At 39.1% G+C, this 19,377-nt stretch overlaps 4 non-coding genes across 4 annotated transcripts; all 4 read left to right on the top strand.

Annotated features, from left to right (window-relative positions):
• Positions 1–1,067: 1,067 nt before the first annotated feature.
• TRNAQ-UUG (transfer RNA glutamine (anticodon UUG)) lies at positions 1,068–1,140 on the top strand. Its single transcript has one exon. It is a non-coding gene; the product is annotated as a tRNA-Gln (tRNA).
• Positions 1,141–6,503: 5,363 nt separating this feature from the next.
• TRNAQ-UUG (transfer RNA glutamine (anticodon UUG)) lies at positions 6,504–6,576 on the top strand. Its single transcript has one exon. It is a non-coding gene; the product is annotated as a tRNA-Gln (tRNA).
• A 5,400-nt stretch (positions 6,577–11,976) lies between these two features.
• On the top strand, positions 11,977–12,049 carry TRNAQ-UUG (transfer RNA glutamine (anticodon UUG)). Its single transcript has one exon. It is a non-coding gene; the product is annotated as a tRNA-Gln (tRNA).
• Positions 12,050–19,274: 7,225 nt separating this feature from the next.
• Positions 19,275–19,347, top strand: TRNAR-UCG (transfer RNA arginine (anticodon UCG)). The gene has a single exon. It is a non-coding gene; the product is annotated as a tRNA-Arg (tRNA).
• Positions 19,348–19,377: the final 30 nt, after the last annotated feature.

The following is a 19,377-nucleotide window of genomic DNA, read 5'->3' as shown; positions in this document are numbered from 1 at the left end:
GAATGATATATATTGGTTTGATTGAAATATGTTCGTAGAGGTGGTGATAGGCTTTCTGTGTCTGTCTGAGAGCAAGGACCGGTTAACGTCTTTTTCCAAGAGCAGTTTGTTGTGAAAGGTATCAGGCAAAGGAGTATGTATTGTGATGTGGTTCTTTGACTGCTTCTGTCCACTTGCCAAAAGTTCCAAGGCCCTATGATAGCACAAAAACGGTAAAATTGAAGTGGTGGGTGCCGGAGGTTTAAAATGGTCAGTTTAATTAAAGACAGAAAAGTGAAACGAATGACTGCAGAAATACTGTATGTGGCCATGAACTGAGATGAAAGGATGATTTTGGAACTCTGTCTGGCAGATTACCCTCAATGCCGCAATGGATAGGGCACTACTCTCACAGACCAGGGTGTGTAAGTTTAAGTCTATCTTAGGTGCACACCCTGAACTAATACATTTTTGCTGAATCCTAATCATATTGTTTACTCTTCCTCGTAGCAGCTTGCCAGGGTGATAGTATATTGCAACAGAACCATTCCACTTCTTCACTGAAAAGAGTCATGCTGGTTACCCAAATGTGCAGCGTGTCATTGTATACAGCTTTCTTTATTGAAATTAAACTTGGACTCACTTGAAATATTCTCTTTCAAAATGAATGTTTTGAGCTGCTGTGAATTTTATTTCTAGAGGTGGTGACAGGCTTTCAAGTACGTGCTTAGGTCAAGGCCCTGTTCATGTCACTTGTATAAGCTAATTCAGGGAGCAAATTAGCAAGTCAAGAAATGGGAAGTCTGTACTACTGTCAAAGCAGTTTCATTCTCTTTTCAAATAATCCAAAAATACCATTGCAGCATAAAACAGAGTATTCAATAAAAGAAGAAAGGAGGATTAACGGCAAAAAAGCACATCATAAGATATGAAACTTTGGAAATTATCTAGATATTGTTTGAAAAAACTCCTTTGATGGAAAGAAGATGAAGAACGGTATGGCATCCTGTCCTGCGCACCTGTAATTGATATGTTCCACATCCATTCATACCACCTAACCCTAAACAGCCAAACATATTGAAGTCAGTGACCATGTGGCCCAATGGATAAGGCGTCTGACTTTGGATCAGAAGATTGAGGGTTCGAGTCCCTTCATGGTTGAGTCTTTTTCTCACAGCACCCAACTTATCTTTACATACAAACTGGAAACACACTCTTACAATACTCCTTTCACTCTCACTCATTAAGAAAGCCCAATGCAAACTGCACAATCAGTCACGTTATGCCTTCAGCATTGCTACTTTTCTGTCTTTCTGCCATACCAAAGTACCTCTTCATAAATGCCACGGATATGCAATACGTATACAACAATATGACACGGCACAATCATTCCGAACAGAACTGTGGGTAGATTCAGTGCAGGGAGTGTGTGCGTGCAGAAAGTAGAAACTATGCATGGGTAGAAGCTCTATGATTTTCTCCAGGAATAATGCAAATTGTCCCTCAGAAAAAGTATAGTACTAGAGAAGAATCATAAAGGATTGACACAATTGCTGCCTTTGCTGTTGCCCCAGTTGTGTAATCTGTCAAGGACTGGTCTCTTGCAGATTGAGGCACCTATTTTTAATTGTGTGGTAAAAATCACCCTTACAACCATTTTTGCTATAAACTTGAGATCTTTCTGAGATACTATCTCACAGACTTCTTATGAATGAGGAACTCTGAAATTGTCACATTCCAATTTGTACGTCCTTAAAACTCTGCTGGTTATTCAAATGGGCAGATTGTTTTTTAAATTCCTTTCTGTCTCATGTTGTAGTTATATTGATACAGAGGCATAATTGTTGAATGATATATATTGGTTTGATTGAAATATGTTCGTAGAGGTGGTGATAGGCTTTCTGTGTCTGTCTGAGAGCAAGGACCGGTTAACGTCTTTTTCCAAGAGCAGTTATTTGTGAAAGGTATCAGGCAAAGGAGTATGTATTGTGATGTGGTTCTTTGACTGCTTCTGTCCACTTGCCAAAAGTTCCAAGGCCCTATGATAGCACAAAAACGGTAAGATTGAAGTGGTGGGTGCCGGAGGTTTAAAATGGTCAGTTTAATTAAAGATAGAAAAGTGAAACGAATGACTGCAGAAATACTGTATGTGGCCATGAACTGAGATGAAAGGATGATTTTGGAACTCTGTTTTGCAGATTACCCTCAATGCCGCAATGGATAGGGCACTACTCTCACAGACCAGGGTGTGTAAGTTTAAGTCTATCTGAGGTGCACACCCTGAACTAATACATTTTTGCTGAAACCTAATCATATTGTTTACTCTTCCTCGTAGCAGCTTGCCAGGGTGATAGTATATTGCAAGAGAACCATTCCACTTCTTCACTGAAAAGAGTCATGCTGGTTACCCAAATGTGCAGCGTGTCATTTTATACAGCTTTCTTTATTGAAATTAAACTTGGACTCACTTGAAATATTCTCTTTCAAAATGAATGTTTTGAGCTGCTGTGAATTTTATTTCTAGAGGTGGTGACAGGCTTTCAGGTACGTGCTTAGGTCAAGGCCCTGTTCATGTCACTTGTATAAGCTAATTCAGGGAGCAAATTAGCAAGTCAAGAAATGGGAAGTCTGAACTACTGTCAAAGCAGTTTCATTCTCTTTTCAAATAATCCAAAAATACCATTGCAGCATAAAACAGAGTATTCAATAAAAGAAGAAAGGAGGATTAACGGCAAAAAAGCAAATCATAAGATATGAAACTTTGGAAATTATCTAGATATTGTTTGAAAAAACTCCTTTGATGGAAAGAAGATGAAGAACGGTATGGGATCCTGTCCTGCGCACCTGTAATTGATTTGTTCCACATTCAATCATACACCTAACCCTAAATACCCAAACATATTGCAGACAGTGACCATGTGGCCTAATGGATAAGGCGTCTGACTTTGGATCTGAAGATTGAGGGTACGAGTCACTTCGTGGTTGAGTCTTTTTCTCAGAGCACCCAACTTATCTTTACATACAAACTGGAGGCACACTCTTACAATACTCCTTTCACTCTCACTCATTAAGAAAGCCCAATACAAACTGCACAATCAGTCACGTTATGACTTCAGCATTGCTACTTTTCTGCCTTTCTGCCATACCAAAGTACCTCTTCATAAATGCCACGGATATGCAATACGTATGCAACAATATGACACGGCACAATCATTCTTAACAGAACTGTGGGTAGATGCAGTGCAGGGAGTGTGTGCGTGCAGAAAGCAGAAACTATGCATGCATAGAAACTCTATGATTTTCTCCAGGTATAATGCAAATTGTCCCTCAGAAAAAATATAGTACTGGACAAGAATCATAAAGGATTGACACAATTGCTGCCTTTGCTGTTGCCCCAATTGTGTAAACTGTCAAGGACTGGTCTCTTGCAGATTGAGGCACCTAGTTGCAATTGTGTGGTATAAATCACACTTACAACCATTTTTGCTATAAACTTGAGATCTTTCTGAGATACTATCTCACAGACTTCTTATGAATGAGGAACTCTGAAATTGTCACATTCCAATTTGTACGTCCTTAAAACTCTGCTGGTTATTCAAATGGGCAGATTGTTTTTTAAATTCCTTTCTGTCTCGAGTTGTAGTTATATTGATACAGAGGCATAATTGTTGAATTATATATATTGGTTTGATTGAAATATGTTCGTAGAGGTGGTGATAGGCTTTCTGTGTCTGTCTGAGAGCAAGGACCGGTTAACGTATTTTTCCAAGAGCAGTTTGTTGTGAAAGGTATCAGGCAAAGGAGTATGTATTGTGATGTGGTTCTCTGACTGCTTCTGTCCACTTGCCTAAAGTTCCAAGGCCCTATGATAGCACAAAAACGGTAAGATAGAAGTGGTGGGTGCCGGAGGTTTAAAATGGTCAGTTTCATTAAAGACAGAAAAGTGAAACGAATGACTGCAGAAATACTGTATGTGACCATGAACTGAGATGAATTGATGATTTTGGAACTCTGTCTTGCAGATTACCCTCAATGCCGCAATGGATAGGGCACTACTCTCACAGACCAGGGTGTGTAAGTTTAAGTCTATCTGAGGTGCACACCCTGAACTAATACATTTTTGCTGAAACCTAATCATATTGTTTACTCTTCCTCGTAGCAGCTTGCCAGGGTGATAGTATATTGCAACAGAACCATTCCACTTCTTCACTGAAATTTATACAGCTTTCTTTATTGAAATTAAACTTGGACTCACTTGAAATATTCTCTTTCAAAATGAATGTTTTGAGTTGCTGTGAATTTTATTTCTAGAGGTGGTGACAGGCTTTCAGGTAGGTGCTTAGGTCAAGGCCCTGTTCATGTCACTTGTATCAGCTAATTCAGGGAGCAAATTAGCAAGTCAAGAAATGGGAAGTCTGAACTACTGTCAAAGCAGTTTCATTCTCTTTTCAAATAATCCAAAAATACCATTGCAGCATAAAACAGAGTATTCAATAAAAGAAGAAAGGAGGATGAACGGCAAAAAAGCACAGCATAAGATATGAAACATTGGAAATTATCTAGATATTGTTTGAAAAAACTCCTTTGATGGAAAGAAGATGAAGAACGGTATGGGATCCTGTCATGCGCACCTCTAATTGATATGTTCTACATCCATTCATACCACCTAATCCTAAACACCCAAACATATTGCAGTCAGTGACCATGTGGCCTAATGGATAAGGCGTCTGACTTCGGATCAGAAGATTGAGGGTTTGAGTCCCTTCATGGTAGAGTCTTTTTCTCACAGCACCCAACTTATCTTTACATACACACTGGAAACACACTCTTAAAATACTGCTTTCACTCTCACTCATTAAGAAAGCCCAATGCAAACTGCACAATCAGTCACGTTATGCCTTCAGCATTGCTACTTTTCTGTCTTTCTGCCATACCAAAGTACCTCTTCATAAATGCCACGGATATGCAACACGTATACAACAATATGACATGGCACAATCATTACGAACAGAACTGTGGGTAGATTCATTGCAGGGCGTGTGTGCGTGCAGAAAGCAGAAACTATGCATGCGTAGAAGCTCTATGATTTTCTCCAGGAATAATGCAAATTGTCCCTCAGAAAAAGTATAGTACTAGAGAAGAATCATAAAGGATTGACACAATTGCTGCCTGTGCTGTTGCCCCAGTTGTGTAATCTGTCAAGGACTGGTCTCTTGCAGATTGAGGCACCTAGTTGCAATTGTGTGGTAAAGATCACCCTTACAACCATTTTTGCTATAAACTTGAGATCTTTCTGAGATACTATCTCACAGACTTCTTATGAATGAGGAACTCTGAAATTGTCACATTCCAATTTGTACGTCCTTAAAACTCTGCTGGTTATTCAAATGGGCAGATTGTTTTTTAAATTCCTTTCTGTCTCGAGTTGTAGTTATATTGATACAGAGGCATAATTGTTGAATGATATATATTGGTTTGATTGAAATATGTTCGTAGAGGTGGTGATAGGCTTTCTGTGTCTGTGTGAGAGCAAGGACCGGTTAACGTCTTTTTCCAAGAGCAGTTTGTTGTGAAAGGTATCAGGCAAAGGAGTATGTATTGTGATGTGGTTCTCTGACTGCTTCTGTCCACTTGCCAAAAGTTCCAAGGCCCTATGATAGCACAAAAACGGTAAGATTGAAGTGGTGGGTGCCGGAGGTTTAAAATGGTCAGTTTAATTAAAGACAGAAAAGTGAAACGAATGACTGCAGAAATACTGTATGTGGCCATGAACTGAGATGAAAGGATGATTGAGAACTCTGTCTTGCAGATTACCCTCAATGCCGCAATGGATAGGGCACTACTCTCACAGACCAGGGTGTGTAAGTTTAAGTCTATCTGAGGTGCACACCCTGAATTAATACATTTTTGCTGAAACCTAATCATATTGTTTACTCTTCCTCGTAGCAGCTTGCCAGGGTGATAGTATATTGCAACAGAACCATTCCACTTCTTCACTGAAAAGAGTCATGCTGGTTACCCAAATGTGCAGCGTGTCATTTTATACAGCTTTCTTTATTGAAATTAAACTTGGACTCACTTGAAATATTCTCTTTCAAAATGAATGTTTTGAGCTGCTGTGAATTTTATTTCTAGAGGTGGTGACAGGCTTTCAGGTACGTGCTTAGGTCAAGGCCCTGTTCGTGTCACTTGTATAAGCTACTTCAGGGAGCAAATTAGCAAGTCAAGAAATGGGAAGTCTGAACTACTGTCAAAGCAGTTTCATTCTCTTTTCAAATAATCCAAAAATACCATTGCAGCATAAAACAGAGTATTCAATAAAAGAAGAAAGGAGGATTAACGGCAAAAAAGCACATCATAAGATATGAAACTTTGGAAATTATCTAGATATTGTTTGAAAAAACTCCTTTGATGGAAAGAAGATGAAGAACGGTATGGGATCCTATCCTGCGCACCTGTAATTGATATGTTCCACATCCATTCATACCACCTAACCCTAAACACCCAAACATATTGCAGTCAGTGACCATGTGGCCTAATGGATAAGGCTTCTGACTTTGGATCAGAAGATTGAGGGTTCGAGTCCCTTCATGGTTGAGTCTTTTTCTCACAGCACCCAACTTATCTTTACATTCAAACTGGAAACACACTCTTACAATACTCCTTTCACTCTCACTCATTAAGAAAGCCCAATGCAAACTGCACAATCAGTCACGTTATGCCTTCAGCATTGCTACTTTTCTGTCTTTCTGCCATACCAAAGTACCTCTTCATAAATGCCACGGATATGTAATACGTATGCAACAATATGACACGGCACAATCATTTTTAACAGAACTGTGGGTAGATGCAGTGCAGGGAGTGTGTGTGCGTGCAGAAAGCAGAAACTATGCATGCGTAGAAGCTCTATGATTTTCTCCAGGAATAATGCAAATTGTCCCTCAGAAAAAGTATTGTACTGGAGAAGAATCATAAAGGATTGACACAATTGCTGCCTTTGCTGTTGCCCCAATTGTGTAATCTGTCAAGGCCTGGTCTCTTGCAGATTGAGCCACCTAGTTGCAATTGTGTGGTAAAAATCACCCTTACAACCATTTTTGCTATAAACTTGAGATCTTTCTGAGATACTATCTCACAGACTTCTTATGAATGAGGAACTCTGAAATTGTCACATTCCAATTTGTACGTCCTTAAACACTCTGCTGGTTATTCAAATGGGCAGATTGTTTTTTAAATTCCTTTCTGTCTCGAGTTGTGGTTATATTGATACAGAGGCATAATTATTGAATGATATATATTGGTTTGATTGAAATATGTTCATAGAGGTGGTGATAGGCTTTCTGTGTCTGTCTGAGAGCAAGGACCGGTTAACGTCTTTTTCCAAGAGCAGTTTGTTGTGAAAGGTATCAGGCAAAGGAGTATGTATTGTCATGTGGTTCTCTGATTGCTTCTGTCCACTTGCCAAAAGTTCCAAGGCCCTATTATAACATAAAAACGGTAACATTGAAGTGGTGGGTGGTGGAGGTTTAAAATGGTCAGTTTAATTAAAGACAGAAAAGTGAAACGAATGACTGCAGAAATACTATATGTGGCCATGAACTGAGATGAAAGGATGATTTTGGAACTCTGTCTTGCAGATTACCCTCAATGCCGCAATGGATAGGGCACTACTCTCTCAGACCAGGGTGTGTAAGTTGAAGTCTATCTGAGGTGCACACCCTGAACTAATACATTTTTGCTGAAACCTAATCATATTGTTTACTCTTCCTCGTAGCAGCTTGCCAGGGTGATAGTGTATTGCAACAGAACCATTCCGCTTCTTCACTGAAAAGAGTCATGCTGGTTACCCAAATGTGCAGCGTGTCATTTTATACAGCTTTCTTTATTGAAATTAAACTTGGACTCACTTGAAATATTCTCTTTCAAAATGATTGTTTTGAGCTGCTGTGAATTTTATTTCTTGAGGTGGTGACAGGCTTTCAGGTACGTGCTTAGATCAAGGCCCTGTTCATGTCACTTGTATAACCTAATTCAGGGAGCAAATTAGCAAGTCAAGAAATGGGAAGTCTGAACTACTGTCAAAGCAGTCATTCTCTTTTCAAATAATCCAAAAATACCATTGCAGCATAAAACAGAGTATTCAATAAAAGAAGAAAGGAGGATTAACGGCAAAAAGGCACATCATAAGATATGAAACTTTGGAAATTATCAAGATATTGTTTGAAAAAACTCCTTTGATGGAAAGAAGATGAAGAACGGTATGGGATCCTGTCCTGCGCACCTGTAATTGATTTGTTCCACATTCAATCATACACCTAACCCTAAATACCCAAACATATTGCAGACAGTGACCATGTGGCCTAATGGATAAGGCGTCTGACTTTGGATCAGAAGATTGAGAGTACGAGTCCCTTCGTGGTTGAGTCTTTTTCTCACAGCACCCAACTTATCTTTACATACAAACTGGAGGCACACTCTTACAATACTCCTTTCACTCTCACTCATTAAGAAAGCCCAATGCAAACTGCACAATCAGTCACGTTATGACTTCAGCATTGCTACTTTTCTATATTTCTGCCATACCAAAGTACCTCTTCATAAATGCCACGGATATGCAATACGTATGCAACAATATGACACGGCACAATCATTCTTAACAGAACTGTGGGTAGATGCAGTGCAGGGAGTGTGTGCGTGCAGAAAGCAGAAACTATGCATGCGTAGAAACTCTATGATTTTCTCCAGGTATAATGCAAATTGTCCCTCAGAAAAAATATAGTACTGGAGAAGAATCATAAAGGATTGACACAATTGCTGCCTTTGCTGTTGCCCCAATTGTGTAAACTGTCAAGGACTGGTCTCTTGCAGATTGAGGCACCTAGTTGCAATTGTGTGGTATAAATCACCCTTACAACCATTTTTGCTATAAACTTGAGATCTTTCTGAGATACTATCTCACAGACTTCTTATGAATGAGGAACTCTGAAATTGTCCCATTCCAAATTGTACGTCCTTAAAACTCTGCTGGTTATTCAAATGGGCAGATTGTTTTTTTAATTACTTTCTGTCTCGAGTTGTAGTTATATTGATACAGAGGCATAATAGTTGAATGATATATATTGGTTTGATTGAAATAGGTTCGTAGAGGTGGTGATAGGCTTTCTGTGTCTGTCTGAGAGCAAGGACCGGTTAATGTCTTTTTCCAAGAGCAGTTTGTTGTGAAAGGTATCAGGCAAAGGAGTATGTATTGTCATGTGGTTCTCTGATTGCTTCTGTCCACTTGCCAAAAGTTCCAAGGCCCTATTATAACATAAAAACAGTAACATTGAAGTGGTGGGTGGTGGAGGTTTAAAATGGTCAGTTTAGTTAAAGACAGAAAAGTGAAATGGATGACTGCAGAAATACTGTATGTGGCCATGAACTGAGATGAAAGGGTGATTTTTGAACTCTGTATTGCAGATTACCTTCAATGCCGCAATGGATAGGGCACTACTCTCACAGACCAGGGTGTGTAAGTTTAAGTCTATCTGAGGTGCACACCCTGAACTAATACATCTTTGCTGAAACCTAATCATATTGTTTACTCTTCCTCGTAGCAGCTTGCCAGGGTGATAATATATTGCAACAGAACCATTCCACTTCTTCACTGAAAAGAGTCATGCTGGTTACCCAAATGTGCAGTGTGTCATTTTAAACAGCTTTCTTTATTGAAATTAAACTTGGACTCACTTGAAATATTCTCTTCCAAAATGATTGTTTTGAGCTGCTGTAAATTTTATTTCTAGAGGTGGTTACAGGCTTTCAGGTACGTGCTTAGGTCAAGGCCCTGTTCATGTCACTTGTATAAGCTAATTCATGGAGCAAATTAGCAAGTCAAGAAATGGGAAGTCTGAACTACTGTCAAAGCAGTTTCATTCTCTTTTCAAATAATCCAAAAATACCATTGCAGCATAAAACAGAGTATTCAATAAAAGAAGAAAGTAGGATTAACGGGAAAAAATCACATCATAAGATGTGAAACTTTGGAAATTATCTAGATATTGTTTGAAAAAACTCCTTTGATGGAAAGAAGATGAAGAACGGTATGGGATCCTGTCCTGCGCACCTGTAATTGATTTGTTCCACATTCAATCATACACCTAACCCTAAATACCCAAACATATTGCAGACAGTAACCATGTGGCCTAATGGATAAGGCGTCTGACTTTGGATCAGAAGATTGAGGGTACGAGTCCCTTTGTGGTTGAGTCTTTTTCTCACAGCACCCAACTTATCTTTACATACAAACTGGAGGCACACTCTTACAATACTCCTTTCACTCTCACTCATTAAGAAAGCCCAATACAAACTGCACAATCAGTCACGTAATGACTTCAGCATTGCTACTTTTCTGTCTTTCTGCCATACCAAAGTACCTCTTCATAAATGCCACGGATATGCAATACGTATGCAACAATATGACACAGCACAATCATTCTTAATAGAACTGTGGGTAGATGCAGTGCAGGGAGTGTGTGCGTGCAGAAAGCAGAAACTATGCATACGTAGAAACTCTATGATTTTCTCCAGGAATAATGCAAATTGTCCCTCAGAAAAAATATAGTACTGGAGAAGAATCATAAAGGATTGACACAATTGCTGCCTTTGCTGTTGCCCCAATTGTGTAAACTGTCAAGGACTGGTCTCTTGCAGATTGAGGCACCTAGTTGCAATTGTGTGGTATAAATCACCCTTAGAACCATTTTTGCTATAAACTTGAGATCTTTCTGAGATACTATCTCACAGACTTCTTATGAATGAGGAACTCTGAAATTGTCACATTCCAATTTGTACGTCCTTAAAACTCTGCTGGTTATTCAAATGGGCAGATTGTTTTTTAAATTCCTTTCTGTCTCGAGTTGTAGTTATATTGATACAGAGGCATAATTGTTGAATGATTTATATTGATTTGATTGAAATATGTTCGTAGAGGTGGTGATAGGTTTTCTGTGTCTGTCTGAGAGCAAGGACCGGTTAACGTCTTTTTCCAAGAGCAGTTTGTTGTGAAAGGTATCAGGCAAAGGAGTATGTATTGTGATGTGGTTCTCTGACTGCTTCTGTCCACTTGCCAAAAGTTCCAAGGCCCTATGATAGCACAAAAACGGTAAGATTGAAGTGGTGGGTGCCGGAGGTTTAAAATTGTCAGTTTAATTAAAGACAGAAAAGTGAAACGAATGACTGCAGAAATACTGTATGTGGCCATGAACTGAGATGAAAGGATGATTTTGGAACTCTGTCTTGCAGATTACCCTCAATGCCGCAATGGATAGGGCACTACTCTCACAGACCAGAGTGTGTAAGTTTAAGTCTATCTGAGGTGCACACCCTGAACTAATACATTTTTGCTGAAACCTAATCATATTGTTTACTCTTCCTCGTAGCAGCTTGCCAGGGTGATAGTATATTGCAACAGAACCATTCCACTTCTTCACTGAAAAGAGTCATGCTGGTTACCCAAATGTGCAGCGTGTCATTTTATACAGCTTTCTTTATTGAAATTAAACTTGGACTCATTTGAAATATTCTCTTTCAAAATGAATGTTTTGAGCTGCTGTGAATTTTATTTCTAAAGGTGGTGACAGGCTTTCAGGTACGTGTTTAGGTCAAGGCACTGTTCATGTCACTTGTATAAGCTAATTCAGGGAGCAAATTAGCAAGTCAAGAAGTGGGAAGTCTGAACTAATGTCAAACAGTTTCATTCTCTTTTCAAATAATCCAAAAATACCATTGCAGCATAAAACAGAGTATTCAATAAAAGAAGAAAGGAGGATTAACGGCAAAAAAGCACATCATAAGATATGAAACTTTGGAAATTATCTAGATATTGTTTGAAAAAACTCCTTTGATGGAAGGAAGATGAAGAACGGTATGGGATCCTGTCCTGCGCACCTGTAATTGATATGTTCCACATCCAATCATACCACCTAACCCTAAACACCCAAACATATTGCAGTCAGTGACCATGTGGCCTAATGGATAAGGCTTCTGACTTTGGATCAGAAGATTGAGGGTTCGAGTCCCTTCATGGTTGAGTCTTTTTCTCACAGCACCCAACTTATCTTTACATACAAACTGGAAACACACTCTTAAAATACTCCTTTAACTCTCACTCATTAAGAAAGCCCAATACAAACTGCACAATCAGTCACGTTATGCCTTCAGCATTGCTACTTTTCTGTCTTTCTGCCATACCAAAGTACCTCTTCATAAATGCCACGGATATGCAACATGTATACAACAATATGACATGGGACAATCATTCTGAACAGAACTCTGGGTAGATTCAGTGCAGGGAGTGTGTGCGTGCAGAAAGCAGAAACTATGCATGGGTAGAAGCTCTATGATTTTCTCCAGGAATAATGCAAATTGTCCCTCAGAAAAAGTATAGTACTAGAGAAGAATCATAAAGGATTGACACAATTGCTGCCTGTGCTGTTGCCCTAGTTGTGTAATCTGTCAAGGACTGGTCTCTTGCAGATTGAGGCACCTAGTTGCAATTGTGTGGTAAAGATCACCCTTACAACCATTTTTGCTATAAACTTGAGATCTTTCTGAGATACTATCTCACAGACTTCTTATGAATGAGGAACTCTGAAATTGTCACATTCCAATTTGTACGTCCTTAAAACTATACTGGTTATTCAAATGGGCAGATTGTTTTTTAAATTCCTTTCTGTCTCGAGTTGTAGTTATATTGATACAGAGGCATAATTGTTGAATGATATATATTGGTTTGATTGAAATATGTTCGTAGAGGTGGTGATAGGCTTTCTGTGTCTGTCTGAGAGCAAGGACCGGTTAACGTCTTTTTCCAAGAGCAGTTTGTTGTGAAAGGTATCAGGCAAAGGAGTATGTATTGTGATGTGGTTCTCTGACTGCTTCTGTCCACTTGCCAAAAGTTCCAATGCCCTATGATAGCACAAAAACGGTGAGATTGAAGTGGTGGGTGCCGGAGGTTTAAAATGGTCAGTTTAATTAAAGACAGAAAAGTGAAACGAATGACTGCAGAAATACTGTATGTGGCCATGAACTGAGATGAAAGGATGATTTTGGAACTCTGTCTTGCAGATTACCCTCAATGCCGCAATGGATAGGGCACTACTCTCACAGACCAGGGTGTGTAAGTTTAAGTCTATCTGAGGTGCACACCCTGAACTAATACATTTTTGCTGAAACCTAATCATATTGTTTACTCTTCCTCGTAGCAGCTTGCCAGGGTGATAGTATATTGCAACAGAACCATTCTACTTCTTCACTGAAAAGAGTCATGCTGGTTACGCAAATGTGCAGCGTGTCATTTTATACAGCTTTCTTTATATAAATTAAACTTGGACTCACTTGAAATATTCTCTTTCAAAATGAATGTTTTGAGCTGCTGTGAATTTTATTTCTAGAGGTGGTGACAGGCTTTCAGGTACGTGCTTAGGTCAAGGCCCTGTTCATGTCACTTGTATAAGCTAATTCAGCGAGCAAATTAGCAAGTCAAGAAATGGGAAGTCTGAACTACTGTCAAAGCAGTTTCATTCTCTTTTCAAATAATCCAAAAATACCATTGCAGCATAAAACAGAGTATTCAATAAAAGAAGAAAGGAGGATTAACGGCAAAAAAGCACATCATAAGATATGAAACTTTGGAAATTATCTAGATATTGTTTGAAAAAACTCCTTTGATGGAAAGAAGATTAAGAACGGTATGGGATCCTGTCCTGCGCACCTGTAATTGATATGTTCCACATCCATTCATACCACCTAACCCTAAACACCCAAACATATTGCAGTCAGTGACCATGTGGCCTAATGGATAAGGCGTCTGACTTTGGATCAGAAGATTGAGGGTTCAAGTCCCTTCATGTTTGAGTCTTTTTCTCACAGCACCCAACTTATCTTTACATACAAACTGGAAACACACTCTTACAATACTCCTTTACCTCTCACTCATTAAGAAAGCCCAATGCAAACTGCACAATCAGTCACGTTATGCCTTCAGCATTGCTACTTTTCTGTCTTTCTGCCATACCAAAGTACCTCTTCATAAATGCCACGGATATGCAATACGTACACAACAATATGACATGGCACAATCATTGAGAACAGAACTGTTGGTAGATTCAGTGCAGGGAGTGTGTGCGTGCAGAAAGCAGAAACTATGCATGGGTAGAAGCTCTATGATTTTCTCCAGGAATAATGCAAATTGTCCCTCAGAAAAAGTATAGTACTAGAAAAGAATCATAAAGGATTGACACAATTGCTGCCTTTGCTTTTGCCCCAGTTGTGTAATCTGTCAAGGACTGGTCTCTTGCAGATTGAGGCACCTAGTTGCAATTGTGTGGTAAAGATCACCCTTACAACCATTTTTGCTATAAACTTGAGATCTTTCTGAGATACTATCTCACAGACTTCTTATGAATGAGGAACTCTGAAATTGTCACATTCCAATCTGTACGTCCTTAAAACTCTGCTGGTTATTCAAATGGGCAGATTGTTTTTTAAATTCCTTTCTGTCTCGAGTTGTAGTTATATTGATACAGAGGCATAATTGTTGAATGATATATATTGGTTTGATTGAAATATGTTCGTAGAGGTGGTGATAGGCTTTCTGTGTCTGTCTGAGAGCAAGGACCGGTTAACGTCTTTTTCCAAGAGCAGTTTGTTGTGAAAGGTATCAGGCAAAGGAGTATGTATTGTGATGTGGTTCTTTGACTGCTTCTGTCCACTTGCCAAAAGTTCCAAGGCCCTATGATAGCACAAAAACTGTAAAATTGAAGTGGTGGGTGCCGGAGGTTTAAAATGGTCAGTTTAATTAAAGACAGAAAAGTGAAACGAATGACTGCAGAAATACTGTATGTGGCCATGAACTGAGATGAAAGGATGATTTTGGAACTCTGTCTTGCAGATTACCCTCAATGCCGCAATGGATAGGGCACTACTCTCACAGACCAGGGTGTGTAAGTTTAAGTCTATCTGAGGTGCACACCCTGAACTAATACATTTTTGCTGAAACCTAATCATATTGTTTACTCTTCCTCGTAGCAGCTTGCCAGGGTGATAGTATATTGCAACAGAACCATTCCACTTCTTCACTGAAAAGAGTCATGCTGGTTACCCAAATGTGCAGCGTGTCATTTTATACAGCTTTCTTTATTGAAATTAAACTTGGACTCACTTGAAATATTCTCTTTCAAAATGAATGTTTTGAGCTGCTGTGAATTTTATTTCTAGAGGTGGTGACAGGCTTTCAGGTACGTGCTTAGGTCAAGGCCCTGTTCATGTCACTTGTATAAGCTAATTCAGGGAGCAAATTAGCAAGTCAAGAAATGGGAAGTCTGAACTACTGTCAAAGCAGTTTCATTCTCTTTTCAAATAATCCAAAAATACCATTGCAGCATAAAACAGAGTATTCAATAAAAGAAGAAAGGAGGATTAACGGCAAAAAAGCACATCATAAGATATGAAACTTTGGAAATTATCTAGATATTGTTTGAAAAAACTCCTTTGATGGAAAGAAGATTAAGAACGGTATGGGATCCTGTCCTGCGCACCTGTAATTGATATGTTCCACATCCATTCATACCACCTAACCCTAAACACCCAAACATATTGCAGTCAGTGACCATGTGGCCTAATGGATAAGGCGTCTGACTTTGGATCAGAAGATTGAGGGTTCAAGTCCCTTCATGTTTGAGTCTTTTTCTCACAGCACCCAACTTATCTTTACATACAAACTGGAAACACACTCTTACAATACTCCTTTCACTCTCACTCATTAAGAAAGCCCAATGCAAACTGCACAATCAGTCACGTTATGCCTTCAGCATTGCTACTTTTCTGTCTTTCTGCCATACCAAAGTACCTCTTCATAAATGCCACGGATATGCAATACGTACACAACAATATGACATGGCACAATCATTGAGAACAGAACTGTTGGTAGATTCAGTGCAGGGAGTGTGTGCGTGCAGAAAGCAGAAACTATGCATGGGTAGAAGCTCTATGATTTTCTCCAGGAATAATGCAAATTGTCCCTCAGAAAAAGTATAGTACTAGAAAAGAATCATAAAGGATTGACACAATTGCTGCCTTTGCTGTTGCCCCAGTTGTGTAATCTGTCAAGGACTGGTCTCTTGCAGATTGAGGCACCTAGTTGCAATTGTGTGGTAAAGATCACCCTTACAACCATTTTTGCTATAAACTTGAGATCTTTCTGAGATACTATCTCACAGACTTCTTATGAATGAGGAACTCTGAAATTGTCACATTCCAATCTGTACGTCCTTAAAACTCTGCTGGTTATTCAAATGGGCAGATTGTTTTTTAAATTCCTTTCTGTCTCGAGTTGTAGTTATATTGATACAGAGGCATAATTGTTGAATGATATATATTGGTTTGATTGAAATATGTTCGTAGAGGTGGTGATAGGCTTTCTGTGTCTGTCTGAGAGCAAGGACCGGTTAACGTCTTTTTCCAAGAGCAGTTTGTTGTGAAAGGTATCAGGCAAAGGAGTATGTATTGTGATGTGGTTCTTTGACTGCTTCTGTCCACTTGCCAAAAGTTCCAAGGCCCTATGATAGCACAAAAACTGTAAAATTGAAGTGGTGGGTGCCGGAGGTTTAAAATGGTCAGTTTAATTAAAGACAGAAAAGTGAAACGAATGACTGCAGAAATACTGTATGTGGCCATGAACTGAGATGAAAGGATGATTTTGGAACTCTGTCTTGCAGATTACCCTCAATGCCGCAATGGATAGGGCACTACTCTCACAGACCAGGGTGTGTAAGTTTAAGTCTATCTGAGGTGCACACCCTGAACTAATACATTTTTGCTGAAACCTAATCATATTGTTTACTCTTCCTCGTAGCAGCTTGCCAGGGTGATAGTATATTGCAACAGAACCATTCCACTTCTTCACTGAAAAGAGTCATGCTGGTTACCCAAATGTGCAGCGTGTCATTTTATACAGCTTTCTTTATTGAAATTAAACTTGGACTCACTTGAAATATTCTCTTTCAAAATGAATGTTTTGAGCTGCTGTGAATTTTATTTCTAGAGGTGGTGACAGGCTTTCAGGTACGTGCTTAGGTCAAGGCCCTGTTCATGTCACTTGTATAAGCTAATTCAGGGAGCAAATTAGCAAGTCAAGAAATGGGAAGTCTGAACTACTGTCAAAGCAGTTTCATTCTCTTTTCAAATAATCCAAAAATACCATTGCAGCATAAAACAGAGTATTCAATAAAAGAAGAAAGGAGGATTAACGGGAAAAAATCACATCATAAGATATGAAACTTTGGAAATTATCTAGATATTGTTTGAAAAAACTCCTTTGATGGAAAGAAGATGAAGAACGGTATGGGATCCTGTCCTGCGCACCTGTAATTGATTTGTTCCACATTCAATCATACACCTAACCCTAAATACCCAAACATATTGCAAACAGTAACTATGTGGCCTAATGGATAAGGCGTCTGACTTTGCATCAGAAGATTGAGGGTACGAGTCCCTTTGTGGTTGAGTCTTTTTCTCACAGCACCCAATCTATCTTTACATACAAACTGGAGGCACACTCTTACAATACTCCTTTCACTCTCACTCATTAAGAAAGCCCAATACAAACTGCACAATCAGTCACGTTATGACTTCAGCATTGCTACTTTTCTGTCTTTCTGCCATACCAAAGTACCTCTTCATAAATGCCACGGATATGCAATACGTATGCAACAATATGACACGGCACAATCATTCTTAATAGAACTGTGGGTAGATGCAGTGCAGGGAGTGTGTGCGTGCAGAAAGCAGAAACTATGCATACGTAGAAACTCTATGATTTTCTCCAGGAATAATGCAAATTGTCCCTCAGAAAAAATATAGTACTGGAGAAGAATCATAAAGGATTGACACAATTGCTGCCTTTGCTGTTGCCCCAATTGTGTAAACTGTCAAGGACTGGTCTCTTGCAGATTGAGGCACCTAGTTGCAATTGTGTGGTATAAATCACCCTTAGAACCATTTTTGCTATAAACTTGAGATCTTTCTGAGATACTATCTCACAGACTTCTTATGAATGAGGAACTCTGAAATTGTCACATTCCAATTTGTACGTCCTTAAAACTCTGCTGGTTATTCAAATGGGCAGATTGTTTTTTAAATTCCTTTCTGTCTCGAGTTGTAGTTATATTGATACAGAGGCATAATTGTTGAATTATATATATTGGTTTGATTGAAATATGTTCGTAGAGGTGGTGATAGGCTTTCTGTGTCTGTCTGAGAGCAAGGACCGGTTAACGTATTTTTCCAAGAGCAGTTTGTTGTGAAAGGTATCAGGCAAAGGAGTATGTATTGTGATGTGGTTCTCTGACTGCTTCTGTCCACTTGCCAAAAGTTCCAAGGCCCTATGATAGCACAAAAACGGTAAGATTGAAGTGGTGGGTGCCGGAGGTTTAAAATGGTCAGTTTAATTAAAGACAGAAAAGTGAAACGAATGACTGCAGAAATACTGTATGTGGCCATGAACTGAGATGAAAGGATGATTTTGGAACTCTGTCTTGCAGATTACCCTCAATGCCGCAATGGATAGGGCACTACTCTCGCAGACCAGGGTGTGTAAGTTTAAGTCTATCTGAGGTGCACACCCTGAACTAATCCATTTTTGCTGAAACCTAATCATATTGTTTACTCTTCCTCGTAGCAGCTTGCCAGGGTGATAGTATATTGCAACAGAACCATTCCACTTCTTCACTGAAAAGAGTCATGCTGGTTACCCAAATGTGCAGCGTGTCATTTTATACAGCTTTCTTTATTGAAATTAAACTTGGACTCATTTGAAATATTCTCTTTCAAAATGAATGTTTTGAGCTGCTGTGAATTTTATTTCTAAAGGTGGTGACAGGCTTTCAGGTACGTGCTTAGGTCAAGGCACTGTTCATGTCACTTGTATAAGCTAATTCAGGGAGCAAATTAGCAAGTCAAGAAGTGGGAAGTCTGAACTAATGTCAAACAGTTTCATTCTCTTTTCAAATAATCCAAAAATACCATTGCAGCATAAAACAGAGTATTCAATAAAAGAAGAAAGGAGGATGAACGGCAAAAAAGCACAGCATAAGATATGAAACATTGGAAATTATCTAGATATTGTTTGAAAAAACTCCTTTGATGGAAAGAAGATGAAGAACGGTATGGGATCCTGTCCTGCGCACCTGTAATTGATATGTTCCACATCCAGTCATACCACCTAACCATAAACACCCAAACATATTGCAGTCAGTGACCATGTGGCCTAATGGATAAAGCGTCTGACTTCGAATCAGAAGATTGAGGGTTCGAGTCCCTTCATGGTTGAGTCTTTTCTCACAGCACCCAAGTTATCTT

The sequence above is a fragment of the Pleurodeles waltl genome, chromosome 4_1, assembly GCF_031143425.1.
Source record: "Pleurodeles waltl isolate 20211129_DDA chromosome 4_1, aPleWal1.hap1.20221129, whole genome shotgun sequence".
Taxonomy (NCBI): domain Eukaryota; kingdom Metazoa; phylum Chordata; class Amphibia; order Caudata; family Salamandridae; genus Pleurodeles; species Pleurodeles waltl.
Note: the sequence above shows the minus strand (reverse complement) of the source record. Positions and strands in the feature narration are given on the sequence as shown.